Genomic DNA, 14,596 nt, shown 5'->3' on the forward strand with positions numbered 1-14,596 from the left:
TAAAATATAGCAACCATAAACTTCTCAGGCTTGTGGTAGAGCTAGAAAAATCTGTGAGATGTACCTTTAGTCTCTTAAAAGAGGTTTTGTGGGTTTGAAGGCTTTATGTTTTGGTCTATGTATGCTTCATCAGTTTGCACAACTATAGTCTCAGTTTCACCTCAGGCCACACCTGCAGAAGTAGCCTCTTCATTTTATCTTTTACCTATGTAAATAAATAGAGTCACCCAAATCCATTATCCTGTTTCCTTTGTGTGCCAGTCTTCGGGTTGAACTGGGCACACTCTTAGAAATTTTTGCTCTAGTTTAGTACTTTGCAAACACTTGAGCTACAACTCCACTTCTGGTTTTTGGTAGTTAATTAAAGATAAGAGAGTCTCACAGACTTTCCTGTTTGTAGTGGCTTTGATTCGTGATTTTCAGATCTTAGCTTCCTACGTAGCTAAGATTATAGGAATAAGCCAACAGTGACTGGCTTTCCTGTTTCCCTCTGTTTCACTGTTCTCCCACAAGTGAACTTCCCCTTATTAAATTTTATCACAGCCACAAAGAAATCAGGCCACTCCCTGGGCACACTGCTTAGAAGTCTCCTCAGCTACCAATTCTTGTTCACTGTTTTCAAGTTTAATTTTCCACAGACCTGGAGGATGCAGTCCTGATAATTTACTGCCAATCAGCAATGAAATCTTCCTTCCTTTGGTTTCCAATAACTTATTCCTCCTTTTTCTCTCAAGAAACCTCCAAGTCCAGATGTATACTAAGCATGTTAACAGTTATTTTGAATTTTCATGAAGAAATTTGGGGTGCCTCAAATACTCTCCTTATTGCTGCGCAGTTCCCAGTTGCAGTGTGTACAAATTCCAGGTCTGTGCTAACAATCCAGTGAGGCAAGCTGAAATTTTCTGTTGCGCACTACAAAATCTTCTAGCCCCACAGACTGCCATGGCCAGACATCCAGATTTTCTATTATGCTGTCCCCTTCCCACACATTATGTAGCCATCTTATTCTTCTTGCTAATATGCACCAGGAATGCCCTTTCCTTTAGTTTGCATGAATTAATATGCTAAGGGCTCTCATGAAGAAATAGACAATGTGCGAGTAAAGATGAGTAATGCAAGGAGAAAGGTGAAGATTCTGAGAGTTTCAAAAAGTTTTCATAGTCAAACACAGTTTAAGGGAGAGAATGCCCTTTCCATTGCTTTTCTATACTAATAAACTTTCTAGTTGTTTTTTGTTTGTTTGTTTTTGGTTTTTGGGGGGTGGAGGGTCTGGTCGTGGGGACTGATCTCTGGGCCTGGGTGCTGTCTCTCAGCTCTTCAGCTCAAGGCTAGCGCTCTACCACTTGAGCCACAGCCTCACTTCCGGCTTTTTTTCTTTTTGCTTATGTGGTGCTGGGGAATCGAACCCAGGACCTCATGCATGCAAGGCAAGCGCTCTACGACTGAGCCACCTTCCCAGCCCCAAACTTTCTAGTTTCTTGCAATATAAACTGGAGCCAAGTAGAGGTCTCTGCATTTATGGGGCTTCCTCAGAGTCTCACTAGTTCTCTTATAACACACCCTTCACGCCACTAGAATGTAGTATAATCAAACTATTAGCAACAATACCAACAAGTATTGCAAGCACCAAAAATAGAAAATTAACCACATACTAAGAATCTTCAATAAAATTATCAGTGTAATCCTCATCAAATTTGAAAGCCAGAAGGACAAGGTTGTTATACTCAAGCCCTGAGGGAAATTGAAATTATCAAATTATCAACTAATAATCCTACATCTACCAAAACTGTCCTTCTCAACTGGGGATGAAAGTGAGTCACGCTTAGATACACAAAAGCTGAGATATGCTATTACAAGACCTGTCTTGCCAAAACTACTAGATGAAACAATTGAAAAGGAATTAAATGACACTAGGCAGCAGCTCAAAGCTTGTATTAGTTTAACTTTGGCTTGTGAATCTAGTTATGTTCAAGGTATACATATGAAAATAGAAAATGAAAACAATGAAACTTGTGGTAACTGGGTAGGTATGAAAGGTGGAATATGAGAGAATGGGTGATTCTAATCAGGAAATGTTCCATGGAAAATGAGTATGTTAAATTGAAAAACTCTTGTACAATTATTTGATTGACCCGTCCAGCAGGTCCAGCTATTTTGCTAGGCTCGAGGAGGCACCTCCTAAGAACCAATGGGGGTGAGAGAGAAAAGAGACCAAGCGCATAAAGGAAGACAAAGTCAGTCTGAGTCGCGTCAAGGTCTGCTTTATTAAAGTGAGGCAGGGTTTATATACCCAAAAGGACAGGGGAGGGGAGAGAATGAAAAAACTTTGCAGAAGCAAGGGTGAGAAGTCCCGGGGTCAGGGATGGGTCGTGCTTATCCTTTGGCTATTGTGCTAATCTTAAAGGTACCTCCTGTAGTTTCTCTAGGAGACATTTATGGTTAGCCAGGCGCCGTTTGCTTAGGGCTGGAGATAAGAGAAATATTTATGGTTAGCCAAATGTAGTTTGTTTAGGGCTGGAGGAATATTTATCTTTCCATACACTTTCTTGGCTCCCAACATTTGATGATAACAAAAATATTAAACTATTATATTCAGCAGATTAACATGAACATATTTGTAGCTATCTTTCCAAGACATGTATTCTAAAACGTTCAACACGCATATTCTGTGGGAAACATTACTAAGTTCGGAAGCACACTTTTCAGTGTTTCCTGAACCTCATAGAGCGCTGAGGTGGAGTCACCATATTTTTTCCTGCATATTTCATCTTTTCCCAGTAGGAAGAGGGTCCCACCTGTCACGTAGGACATATAAACATCCAGAATAGAAGAGCATTATATTGGCCCAAACTGGCCAATCTCCAAAAAGGATCTCCTTGGGGAAGCATGTATATGAACAACACAGGATTCCTGAGGAGACACTGAACAGCACAGGGAAATGTGCCCTTTGATAAGGCTGATCCTAACTTTGCCACCTTGGAACAATTTCTTTTCAAAAAGAGAAACGAAAGAAAGAAAGAAAGAAAGAAAGAAAGAAAGAAAGAAAGAAAGAAAGAAAGAAAGAAAGAAAGAAAGAAAGAAAGAAAGAAAGAAAGAAAGGAAGGAAGGAAGGAAGGAAGGAAGGAAGGAAGAGAGAGAAAGAAAGAAAGAAAGAAAGAATAAAGTAAAAAATCCCTATGCAAAATCTGAGGATTTGTTCTGGATCTTACTTCTATCTGGTCCGTATGCACTTTTTCCGTTGAGAGGCACACCCCCACCACAGGACCTTGGTAGGATTCTTCTCTGTAAGGAAGTTGGTCACAAAGATCTTTTATTGTAAATGGGAACTGGTATAGCAAAAACATATCTGAGATGTTTATGCATAGTTACACATAAAGAGCTTAAATTTGCAAAGAATACTATGCTAGCAATAGAGAGCTGTTTGGTCACAGGAGATTAGGAGGTTAGATGGTATCAGTGCATGCTCAGTGGAAGCTATAGGGCCTCCCCATGCTGTTGTGATCTCAACACCACTGAGCAGCATAAAGCAAAGGCCATCTATTTTTGTGGTGGCCTCTTTTCCCCACAAGTCTGAGAAAGACTGTGTGTTCAATACCTAGTGATCCTCAGCCTATGGGGCAGCTAGAAAGTGGGGATCTTTTAGGGTCTGGGGCCTAGCAGTAGGAAGTTAGGTCATTAGGGGTGTGCCCTTGAAGAGGATATTGAAACTGCCCCTGGTCTTATCTGACTCTCTCCTTTCTGACTGCTGTAAAATGAGCAGCTTCCTGTGCCACTGTCTTCCCACATGATGAGCTGCATTCCCATAAGCCCCAAAGTGGCTTGGACTCAAGCCACTAACATCTGAAATCAAAACTGTGAGCCAAAATACTTTCCCATTTACATGTAAGTTATTTCAGGAATTTTGTCAGAGGAGCAGAAATTAAGCAATGTATCCATATTGTTTATTTATCAAAAGCGATTATTCTTGGGATGCTTTCTTAGTCCATGATTCAGTATTCTGAGTCTGACATATTCAGCATCATAAAGAAGTTTAATAGTTTTACTCATGAAAACCAGGATGAGCTATGCAAATTAACATAATGTCTAAGGCTTAAGAAAGTCAAATTGCCTATTATAACTATTCTAACAATAATCACTCAAATAACATATATTCAAATAAGGACAAGATATTATTGTTCCTTGTAAACATGTCCATGTTACAAATTGGTTGTCAAATGCGCAAGTGTATGAATAGCCAATTTGTATATTAGTTGTACATTATCTTATTTTTTTTTAGTGAGCCAAAGAAAAAGTTTAGTCAAGGACATAAAAGATATTTCTTTGAGACAGGACCTCACTGTTCAACCCTAAGTAGCCTGGAACTCACCATAGTCCAAACTGGCCTTGAATTCTTTTTTTAAAGTTGTTTATTGTAAAAATACTGTACAGAGGGATTACAGTTACATGAACAAGATAATGAGTACATTTCCTATCAAGCATTGTTGTCTCTTCCTTTGTTTTCCCCTACCTTCCCTTCCCTCCCACCTCCACAACTACACTCCCCTCCCCACCCACTCCGCCTAAATTGTAAAGTTTGTTTTTCAACATAGTGTCTTAAACGTCTCATTGTTACAATGGGTCAACCTGTATCCCTATGTAAACATTTTGTTTTTTTCCCATTCCCTCCCCAAATTAGAGAAGTGTATATACAAGATACAGGGCACTGACATCAAATGCAGTGGAAACAGGGGTTATACTGTGGGGGAGGAACATACAACCCAACAAAAAAAAAAAAAATCACATGGTACATTATAAATTACGTTAGAACCAATAGCAAGAAAGAAAAAAATGACTTGTGTCCCTATCTTGGGGTTAATTTTGCTTAACATCATCTTATCTGCTCATATGATTATCTTATTTATCTATTACTGTGCATATCAATATTGAACCTTCTTTTCAAACGTGTTTTATGTTGCTGACACTTGATCATATCAGTACACTTTTGCTGTAACATTTCTTGAAATACACTAGATCAAAGATCATCCACCTAATTCCTTATTCATATTTAGGATATTTTGTATTTTATCATATATAGGATTTGACTAGAAGTTATAAACAAATTAGCATAACAATATAGTATTTCTATAAAATTATTTTTACAATATAGTGTACAGTATACTATGATATTAAACTAAAGAGATAACCATTTCCATACTTTTTCATAATTAGAAGATTTGTTTTTTCTTTTTTTGTCATTTTTTATTGTGAAAATACTGTAGAGAGGGGTAACAATTACATGGGTAAGATAATGAGTACATTTCTTATCAAGCATTGTAGCCTCCTCCTTTGTTTCCCCTTCCCATCCCTTCCCATCCTCCCCCCACCACCCCCTATCGAATCCTCCTCCCCCTTCCCTCCCCACCAAAGTTGTAATGTTCGTTTTTCACCATAACGACTTGTTCATCTCATTGTTGCAATGGGTCCACCTGTATCCCTATTTAAACGATTTGTTTTTCCCCTTCCCCTCCACAAATTATACCATCATCAAATACAGTGAGAGCAGGGCTTATACCATGAGGGAGGGACATACAAAGCAACAAAGATATAATCATAGATAGATAGATAGATAGATAGATAGATAGATAGATAGATAGATAGATGTTAGAAACAATTGTATGAGAGAAAAAAAAAACATTTGAATACATATCTTAGGGTTCATTTCCCTAACATCAACTTATCTGACCTTTTCTGCTTGACTCAGACATATGCTAGTTATTGCAAATAAGGGAAACCATGGGACCTATGTTTCTTTGGGCCTGGCTTACTTCACTTAATATAACTTTTTCCAAGTCTTTCCATTTCCTAACAAATGGGGCAATGCTATTCTTTCTGATGGAGGCATAGAATTCCATTGTGTATATATACCACATTTTCTTGCTCCATTCATCTACTGAGGGGCATCTGGGTTGGGTCCATATCTTAGTGATGGTAAATAATGCTGCAATAAACATAGTTGTACTGGTAGCTTTAGTATGGTCTCGTTTGTAATCATTTGGGTAAATGCCCAAAAGTGGGATTGCTGAGTCATAGGGAAGCTCTATGTGGAATCTTTTGAGGAACCTCATTACTACTTTACAAAGTGGTTGAACAAGTTTACACTCCCACCAACAATGCAGTAGGGTTCCCTTCTGTCCACATCCCCTCCAGCATCATTTATCCAAGAAACACTACTTTCCCTCAAATCCCACATAGATACAAAGACATTAATTGTTGGGGACTTTAGCACTTTCCCCACTAGATAGATCAACTCGGCAAAAACTCAACAGAGAAACCGCAGATCTAACCAATTGCATAGATCAACTAGATTTAATAGACATCTACCAAATATTTCACCCAGCAGCATCAGAATATACGTTTTTCTCAGCAGCACATGGAACATTTTCCAAAATAGACCACATTGTAGGCCACAAAGCAAACTTGTCCAAATTCAGAAACATTGAAGTTATACCTTGCTTTCTCTCTGACCACAAGGGAATAAAATTAGAACTCAACACCAAAAGACACCAAAGAAAGTGCTGTAACACATGGAGGCTGATCAACACACTGCTGAATCACCAGTGGGTCATGGAAGAGATTAGAAAGGAAATTCAAATGTTCATGGTATTAAACAAAAATGAACACACAAATTACCAGCTCCTCTGGGACACAGCAAAGGCAGTACTCCGAGGCAAGTTTATAGCTCTGAGTTCCTACATCAACAAATTGGAGAGATCTGAAACCAATAATTTAATGAGACATCTGAGCCTCCTTGAAAAAGCGCAGCAAGATAAACCCCAATCCAGTAGATGGAAAGAAATAATTAAAATTAAATCAGAATTAAATGAATTAGAATCCAAAAAAAAACATAGACTCAACAAAACAAAGAGTTGGTTCTTCAAAGAAAATAACAAAATTAGGTGCTGGGAAGGTGGCTCAGAGGTAGAGCGCTTGCCTTGCATGCACGAGGCCCTGGGTTTGATTCCTCAGCACCACATAAGAAAAAAGAAACAAGCTGGAAGTGGCACTGTGTCTCAAGTGGTAGAGCGCTAGCCTTGAGCTGAAGAGCTTAGGGACAGCACCCAGGCCCAGAGTTCAGGCCCCGTGACCGACTCCTCAAAAAAAAAAAAAAAGAAAGAAAGAAAGAAAAAGATGAATAGAGACCCGGAAACACAACAAATCAAAGAAAGGTTGGACAAATGGGATTGCATAAAGTTGCAGAGCTTCTGCAGGGCAAATGACATAGCTAGCAAGATCAATAGAAAGCCCACGGATTGGGAGAAGATCTTTACTAGCCATACAACGGACAAGGGTCTCATATCTAAAATATACTTGGAACTCAAAAAATTAAACCCCCCAACAACAAATCCTCAAAGAAACAACTGCCCAATAAATAAGTGGGCGAAAGACTTAAAGAGAAACTTCTCTGAAGAAGAAAGAAGGATGGCCAATAGACACATGAAGAAATGTTCAACATCCCTAGCCATAAAAGAAAAGCAAATCAAAGCAACATTGAAATATCACCTCACTCCAGTTAGAACGGCAAAAATCAATAACTCTAACAACAACAGATGCTGGAGGGGATGTGGACAGAAAGGAACCTTACTTCATTGTTGATGGGAATGTAAACTTGTTCAACCACTTTGGAAAGCAGTATGGAGGTTCCTCAAAAGACTTCACATAGAACTCCCCTATGACCCAGCAATCCCACTTTTGGGCATTTACCCAAATGTTTACAAACAAGACCACACTAAAGCTACCAGCACAACTATGTTTATTGCAGCATTATTTACCATAGCTAAGATATGGAACCAACCCAGATGCCCCTCAGTAGATGCATGGATCAAGAAAATGTGGTATATATACACAATGGAATTCTATGCCTCCATCAGAAAGAATGACATTGCCCCATTTGTTAGGAAATGGAAAAACTTGGAAAAAATTATACTAAGTGAAGTAAGCCAGGCCCAAAGAAACATAGGTCCCATGGTTTCCCTTATTTGCAATATCTAGTATATGTATGAGTCAAGCGGAAAAGGTCAAATAATGTGATGTCAGGAAAATGAACCCTTAGATATGTATTTTAATGTTTTTTTCTTTCATGCATGTGTTTCTAACGCATTTATAAGATTACCTCTTTGTTGCTTTGTATGTCCCTCCCCCACAGTATAACCCCTGCTTTCACTATATTTGATGTCAGTATAACTTGTGGAGGAGATGGGGAAAAACCAGTTGCTTAAGGATACAGGTGGACCTGTTGCAACAATGAGAAGTACAAGTTGTCATGTCCAAAACGAGCTTTACAACGTCGGTGGGGGGGGGGGGGGAAGGGGGGGGAAGGAGAAGGATTGGGATTGGGGGGGGAGGGGGGAGGCTGGGAAGGGATGTGAAGGGTAAACAAAGGAGGAGGCTGCAATGCTTGGTAAGAAATGTACGCATTATCCTGCCCATGTAATTGTAACTCCTCTGTACAGTATGTTCACAAATAAAATTAAATTAAATTTAAAAAAAAAAAGAAAAATTTAACAAAATTGACAGACCCTTATAAGATTTGTTTTTTCATGTGAAGTACTAGCTGATTTTGAATATAATCAGTGTGCAGGTATAATATAAAGGGGTTGCACATTTTGGATACCTTTCACATGTTGATGACAAGAATCTGGAATCCATTCTATCTGTACAAAATCAAACTTTCACCAACAGAAAAGAAAATAAGATACATAAATTCCTCTCTGTAGGACAATTATCCCAAGCTTTGTTAAGAATTCCTCCCTGGCGGGGCGCTGGAGTCTCACACCTGTAATCCTAGCTACTCAGAAGGCTGAGATCTGAGGATCGAAGTTCAACCCCAGCCCGGGCAGGAAAATCGATAAGACTCTTATATAAGTCCAATTAACCATCAGGAAATCAGAAGTGGCACTGTGGCTCAAAGTGGTAGAGCAGTAGCCTTGAGCTGAAGATCTCAGGGACAGAACCCAGGACCAGAGTTCAAGCCTCAAAACCGACAAAAAAAAAAAACTAAAAGAATTCCTCTCAGCAGAAATACTTAAATCTCCTAACAATCAGCCCTCAAAGAAACAACAACACAATAATGAGCTAAAGACTTTAAAAGAGACTTCTCTGAAGTAACAATGGCTAATAGAAAAATGAAGAAATCTTCAACATCTCTGGGCACGCAAGAAATGAATAGCAAAACACTAAGATTTTACATTATCTCAGATAGAAAGGCCATTATCATGAAAACAAACAATAACAGATGTTCACAGGTATAGGGCCAAAAGGGAATTCTACTACACTGTTGGTGGGAATATAAACTTGACCAACCACCCTGGAAAGCAGTTGTGAAAAGACTGAAATATAGTTTTTTTTATCTTTTTTTTAATTTTTATTTATTTTTTATTGTGAAAATACTGTACAGAGGGGTTATAATTACATGGGCAAGATAATGAGTACATTTCTTATCAAGCATTGTAGCCTCCTCCTTTGTTTCCCCTTCCCATCCCTTCCCAGCCTCCCACCCACCCAATCGTCCCCCCCCCCACCAAAGTTGTACAGTTCATTTTCGACATGACAACTTGTACTTCTCATTGTTGCAACGGGTCCACCTGCATTCTTATTTAAATATAGTTTTAAAAAATACACGTGAACATGATAACATATAGTTTTCTACACACTTAAAAAGTGAGACCAAAGGAGGATAATCTTAGGAAAAGATCACAAGACATTAATGGTTGTGTGCGTATGATCATATAAAATGATGTTTATTGAAATGAACTCCAAGAAATGAAAACAAAGAGGTCTTTTAATTTTGTCTTCCCTCCCTGCCACAGTCTTCCCAGCTCACCCTTGAAACCAAATAGGAAATCTTGTTCCAAAATCTCTGCCTCAAAAGTCATTGCTGTGCCTCCCAAGGGTCCCGATGCTGTGGCTTCACTCAATGGCGACTAAGTAACCGTTAGAGAAAGTCCCTCCCACGCCCCCTCCCTATCCCCTCAGGGAAAGAGGACTGATAGCAAGGAACGTACTTCTTGCTGGTCGCTGGAATACTAGCTACTCAGGAGGCTGAGATCTAATTATAACAGTTGGAAGCCAGCCTGGGCAGCAAAAACCATGAGACTCTTAGTCTCATTAACTACCAAGAAAGCTGGAAGTGAAGATGTGGCTCAAGTGGCAGAGTGCTAGCCTTGAGCATAAAAACTTAGGGACAGTGCCCAGGCCCAGGAGGAGTCAAAGAGTTGTACCTAATGTAGTGTGCTGACAATCAAAATTTCAGGCTTTCTTCAAGCTAAGCAATCACTCTACTACTAAGCTGTGTCTCCAAGAACTAGTGTTAAAATTCTATGCAAATAGGAGCCTGACCTGGCACATTATCTTTAACTTGACAAATAAAATGAATATATTCATTGGTATATTTTAACATAAACGTAAATTGTAATCTATTTTGCAACAAACAAGTGTGCTTTCATTCATAAATTAATTCTGAAATATTATCATTAAAAAGAAAGTAATTGCTGTGCAGTAAATGAGTCTACTTCAAAAATATATCAAAATAAACTTTATCAAAGAAAGTTTTAATAAAATTGCTCTTTGAACTGGCACCAGGGGTTATAACTGTAATTCTAGGAACTCAGGATGCTGAGATCTGAGGATCATGGTTTGAAGCTAGCCCAGGAAGGAATGTCCATGAGACTCCTATTTCCGATTAACCACCAAAAAGTTGGAAGAGGAACTGTTGCTCAAATGGTAGAGTGCTAACCTTGAGCACAAAATCTCATGGACAGCACCTAGGCCATGAGTTCAAGCCCCAGGACTGGCACCAAAAGAAAAAAAAATTTTTTGCTGTAAATTACTTACTTTTATCCAATATAAATGTTAAAAATATTTTAAAATATCTTCACATGAGATTTTTGGTTATACTGTACATTTTACATTAGCCAATTTCAAATAATGGAGCAATTTGATGAAATGGATATAAAGCAAGGCTGGCTATTGTGAATAGGTTGAAAAAGATAGTCTTGCAAAATCTCTTGTGGTAACTGATTATGTTCCTTAGGATTAGTGTCCATTATTTCTTCATAGTATGGAAGTACTATTTTTAAATTTAGAGAATCTTTGTACTTATTTCCTTGCCAGGTGCAATAGATTACATTCTTACCAACAGTTAATAATGTTTCCATTTTTATGATAACCCAGTGATCATCTGATTTTGTTTCTGTTCGTGGAAGGGAAGCTATTGTCACAAGCATAAGAGCTATGTTTGTTTATATTCTTAATGCAGGGTTTGTAGCTAGTAATATTGTTTCCTGCATATGTTTACTGTCCATTTGTACTTCTTTTAAGACTTGTCTTATCAGTACCTCTACCAATTTATTGATTGGATTTTGATTCCATGGAAGTTTAATGTTTTCTTTTTATGTGCCAATCCTGGCACTTGAACTCAAGGCCTGAGTGAGAAAGTGAGAAGAAAAAAATTGAGAATACAGAAAATAGGCAACCTTTAATGATCAAAAGAGGTGCAGAAGGAAGTTAGAAATAAAATACACTGGTGGGGGGGAGGAGTGAGGGAAGTGAGGGAGGGAATGTATAGTGGGAGAACAACAAGGGAAGGGGTGACAATGCTCGACAAGAAATGTACTCATTGCCTTACTCATGTAACTGTAACCCCTCTGTACAGCATCTTTACAATAAAATAAAAAATTTAAAAATACGCTGGTATATGATAAAATATACAGGATTCTGAACACCCGCTGTGAGCCCCAAAGAGGGTACTACTCTTAGGGGAGAAATAACAAAGGCACAATGTCTATGTGCCTCTTCATATTTATATAAAATGATAAACACCAAAATCAACTCAAAGATATAGAAGCAAGATGGTTCTTTTGTTGTTGTTATTTCTGTTTACTTTTCTTTCTGTATGATTTATTCTTTTGTCTGTGTTTGGGAAAGTAGGGGAGCACAGAACTCGAGGGAAAAAGAGTGAAAAAGCACAGCAGTGGTGCTCGCTGGACACTGTGTTGAAAGTGAACTATAAAATTTGTGGGTGTCCAGAAGGGCATGTACTCATTACCTGACTTATTTTCATCATTTATTTATTTATTTTATTTACTTTATTGAAAATATAAAGGTGATATAGAGAAGGATCACAATTGCATGATTCAGGTAATGAGTACATTTCCTTTCTTTCTTTCTTTCTTTCTTTCTTTTTTTTTTTTTTTGTCAGTTGTGGGGCTTGAACTCTGAGCCTGGGCACAGTAACTGAGCTCTTCAGCATAAGATGTGCACTCTACCACTTGAGCCACACCACCACTTCTGGTTTACTGGGGTTAATTGGAGTTAAGAGTCTCAAGGACTTTTCTTGCCTGCACTGGCTTTGAACCGCAATCCTCAGTTGTGAGCCTCCTAAGTAATTAGGATTACAGGCATCAGCCACTGGTGCCTGGCTTTCTTTTTTCTGTTCCTGGGGCTTGAACTCTGGGCGTGGGCACTTGCCCCTGGGTTCCTTTTGCTCAAGGCTAGCATTCTACCACTTGAGCCACTGTGCCACTTCTGGCTTTTTCTGTGATTAATTGGTGATAAGAATCTCACAGAGTTTCCTGCCTGGGCTGGCTTCAAACTGAAATCCTCAGATCTCAGCCTCCTGAGTAGCTAGGATTACAGGCATGAGCCAACTACACCCAGCTTATACATCACCTTTTTAATAACGATAGAGTAAATAAAAACAAAATAAAGCTAAAAATGGGCAGAAGACGGCTCTTCTTACAAGTGGAACTGTATCATCGGAGCTAGACTGAACTTTTCTATACGAGAGCAAAAGAAAAAAATCATGTGAAATGGGGTGGAGAGGCCTTGATGTCATCAGAGTCTTATACCTCTTAGAGGTGATGTCATCTCTGGGAAAGTTGAAGGTTCAGGACTGATCAGGTCATCCTAACCGCTCAGACCAGTTTGGGAAGCTACCTCTGCTTAATCAGAGGTCAGTCCCTTGACCATAGGCTCCGGCAGTGACTAGATGGCCTCTGTCCACTCCTGAAGCCCAGTGACGATTGTCAATAAGCAGATCAGTGCTCCAGGCCAGCTCTGGGGAAGCCTTAGTTTCCATGGGCCCCTGGCCAGCTGGCCTGCCCAGGATGAGAGCTTACCCTCCCAGCAGCCACTGCCTCGACCACCACACCTCCGTGTAGAGGAGCACCAGGCCTTATGTTCTGGTTCCTACCAGCAGGTAACCTGGAATGCTGTACCAAACCTCCCAACACAGCCCATTCATGGTTGTTCTCCATGAGCAGATGCACCAGGTACCTGTCCCTCTGTCCTACATAGTCACCACAGTAACCACCCAAGGTTTCCCCTTGCCTGCAGGCCAACATATCCCTAGCTGGAGTGACCAGCAGCACCCAGTATGCTCTGTGATGTTTAGTGAGCAGCATTATCCACTCTGCTGTCTCTCATCCCTGCTGATCCAGGTATGCACTATGCAACAGCTCCCTGCAACCTACCAGGCCAACTCTCACCTCATCTCCAATGACTATTACATTCTGCACCACTCCCCTCCCCCTCCCACTGCCCCAGCCTGCCCAACATGGTGCCTCTTGGGCAGTTTGTGTCACTGCACACACAGCACCCATGGATGCACCTGAAGTGGCTGAACAATTACATGGACCTGAGTGGGGACCAGCACCCCCTGGGCAGCTTTACTTACCCTACCTGTGCCCCAGCCCATTCTTGATCCCCTCATTACCTGTGAGTTACCTAACCCACGATCCACTGCACCAGGAGCTGTCCTTTGGGGTGCCCTACTCTCCTCATATGATGCCACGGAGAGTTAGTACCCAGAGGTACCACCTACATCAGCCACTGCCCCCACTGCTGCCACCGCTGCCATCCCTGAGCCACTTTACTATCCCAGCTTTGTGCTCCACTTCCTCTCAATGCTGCCCATGTCATCCACAGCTATGGAACCCACCATCAGCTTGGATCTGGACATGCATGATATGGAGATGGAGAACTATAAGGCCCTCCTGAACCTGGCTGAGTGTCTGGGAGATGCCAAACCGTGGAGCCTCACCAAAGCTGATGTAGAACAACTCCTGTCATACCACTTCAACTCTGACAGTCATCAGTTGGAGCAGACACTATGCATGATCTGCTTCAGCGACTTCAAGGTGTGGCAGCTGCTCTGTGTCCTCCCCAGCAACCACAAGTTCCATGCCAAGTGTGTAGACAAATGGTTGAAAGTCACCTGGATGTGATGCCTCTGAGGTGCCCAGGAAGGCTGAGTAAGGCTCTACAGCTACACATGAGAACACTGACTAAAGCTCTGAAAACTTGGGGAGACTCAGGGAGGATGAGGACGGAGGACAGGGAGGGAGGGGCTCAGGCTTGCCTTGATCCATCTACAACTCCAGAGCTGGTACCAGGATCAGACCTCTGAGAAACTCCAGAAATAAGTCCCTGCATTTGCCAAGCTCCAAAGACTCCTTGCCTCTCTTCCTGCCTGTCTGCCCACCATGGAGCTGCCTGGATGTTCCTCCACCCCACTCTCCCTCCTGACTACCCTGTGATCCTCCTTCCTGGTGGCACTGGG

The 14,596-nt window shown here is 40.5% G+C and overlaps 1 pseudogene; it reads left to right on the forward strand.

The window, feature by feature from the left end:
- Positions 1 to 13,113: 13,113 nt before the first annotated feature.
- On the forward strand, positions 13,114 to 14,292 carry LOC122112069 (annotated as a pseudogene).
- Positions 14,293 to 14,596: the final 304 nt, after the last annotated feature.

This window comes from Dipodomys spectabilis, unplaced genomic scaffold, assembly GCF_019054845.1.
Source record: "Dipodomys spectabilis isolate Male_0828 unplaced genomic scaffold, ASM1905484v1 ptg000091l, whole genome shotgun sequence".
NCBI lineage: Eukaryota > Metazoa > Chordata > Mammalia > Rodentia > Heteromyidae > Dipodomys > Dipodomys spectabilis.